This window comes from Hermetia illucens, chromosome 3, assembly GCF_905115235.1.
Source record: "Hermetia illucens chromosome 3, iHerIll2.2.curated.20191125, whole genome shotgun sequence".
Classification (NCBI taxonomy): domain Eukaryota; kingdom Metazoa; phylum Arthropoda; class Insecta; order Diptera; family Stratiomyidae; genus Hermetia; species Hermetia illucens.
Window position 1 is genome coordinate 88,739,453 of NC_051851.1, and position 2,485 is coordinate 88,741,937.

Here is a 2,485-nt window from a genome sequence, read left to right on the forward strand (position 1 = left end):
CACTGCATGGCGTAGCCAGCAATGCAATTGTTGCCCCAACTTAATGTGATCTAGGTCTGTGAGTTGACCAAGTACTTCGTTTGTAATAGTATCAGGTCGGCAAACTTCGATGATACGACGCAGACAGGTGTTGACGAAGGCTTGGAGCTTTCGAGTGACAATGAGGATCACTTTCCATGCACTACTCCCCACAGAAAGAGCACTAGCACAGAACATTCTCAACCTGATTTTGGTATTGAGATATAACTGTATTTCCAGATTTTAGACAAAGCAGCGGAGGCGGATGTAGCGGTGTTAAATGTGTCGGGCACAATCCAGTTCGGTGCCACGCTTCATAGATATACAAATTGAACAACTTTTCGGTGATGCCCATTAACGCAGATAGGGAGAGTACGACGGCCCGTTAGACTGAGAACCTTGGTTTTGTTGGTGGTTATCTTCACTCCAAATCTGCTTGCCTCTCTGAACAAAAAAATTAGACGATGACGGCTTTACGGTTTCTTACCACGACAGAGGCAAATCGTCATACGCTTTCTCACCTCTGCCCAGGGAGCATCCCAATCCAGTGAGATTTGGTCAAGGTCCGTGACCCGATAAGAAACAGGTGCCATCAGCGTAGTCGAGGTGCTTGAGGAAAAATTTCATCGCCCAGACAAAGCAACATGAAGAACCTCACCGATAGCAAGAAGAAATGATATCGATCACAAGATGCAACCCTGGCGGATTCCGCCTTAGACCTTAAATTCCTCTTAGGTTTGAAAATCTAAACCCTGTGCACTGTTGATTTTTGATTGATTTTTCAGAGCGGTAACTAGTCTGCCCCCTGGTGATCAACCTTTTGAGATGTTCTTTGATGAGGAGGAGAAGCACATAGATACCCTTCCAATAGTCACACTCAAAACGGGTACCCTTTTTTGGAATCTTAACAATCATGCCCTTCTTCCACTCTGTGGGAAAAGTCTCGGATCCCCAAGATTTCCGTACGAGTAACTACAGGTGCAGCGATGAATAGCTCTGCGGAGAGATCGTCAAGTCCAGTGACTTTACTCCGAGGAACAGTCCATATCTGTATATTAAGGTGACTCGAGGAGTCGTTTCATCTACAAGAGGAGGAACCTCACCGGATGTCATACGGTTAACAATCGTGGTGAAGTGTTCTTTCCACCTCTTCAGCTGCTCGTCACCGTGGATGAGTGTTCGACCGTTAACATCCTTTACAAGACCGTTGAAAGATTTGCGACCACATGCCAGTTCCTTCGTAATGTCGTTTACGCTTCGGAAATCATTGGGTTCTGCAGCATCTTCCACTTCTTTGACCAGTGTAATTCTCTTTCGTCACGGCGCAAACTATGCAAACTATTAGGTTTTTTTTTTTATACGTGGGCGACGACCTGCATAGCACCCGAAAAAAGAGCATTTTTGATGACGGCATAGTCCTCATCGATATTCTCAGGCGGGCTACTTAGTATATCTGCCGTCCGATCAGCAAGAAAACTCTCTCACTGTCGAGCTACAGTTGGATCATATAACCGATGTTGAACCTGAGGGGTCGCAATTCTCCAACACTACGGGAAGTGGCGGACGCAACACGCAAGCGAAGGTAAGCGACCCTTAGATAGTGATCCCTTTCGAGGTCTTTCTTTTCATGCACATTCAGGAGAGAAACTCTAATTCTACTGCTGACCGCAAAATGGTCAATCTGATCAATACAGTTTTGTACAGTAAGAGCTTTTGACTCTATGGTGAGACGCTTCGAACGTTATAGTTTTTGTAAGCTGAAATAAGGGCCGTTGGCTGCCAATGACCTCGCAAGAGTTTTTCGTTATAGCTGTTAGTGGTTGTAATTTGCGACTCTAGATATAGCATAAGCCAGTGTGTTAGTAGACTTGAAAGGCATGGCGGTGTGGCGCGGCAGGATCTGCAGCATTCGAAATTTATTTCGGATGTTGCGGATGCGGACGGGTAGATGGCGCTGAACGTGGAAACTCTCCACTCACGCGTTTTCAGAACGCACCGGGGAAGTGGAGAGCCAGCGGTAAAAAAGTGCCGTTGGTTGGGACAGTAAGGACCGCATGGAAATAAGTCGGTCTCTTCTGTTCCCAACCGCGAGACAGATCACTTCAGCGCGAGTAATAAAAAAGTATTGTAAGAATTAAATAAAGTAAATCAAGTCAAATCTTTACAAGTCCAATCTTTTGATTTCTTTCAATCCGATCTCGACTTTTCGATTACGAAAATTCCCCGGGCATCTCACAAGAGCGAGCTTATCGTGAGAACAGTAAAGTTTCGATTCCACCTCGTGAAGATTAGTTAAAGTGGTGACCCCGAAGAACAGCATCCTTGGGAACTCCAGCATCAGCGATCCCAAATAAATCGTTCCCACCAGTTGCTCCGCAACAAACAACAAAGAAAGGATCGCAGTGTTTTCCCAAAATCTCGATCTTCAGCCCGGTGCGCGTAGCACATTCAACGGATTGGCACTTTT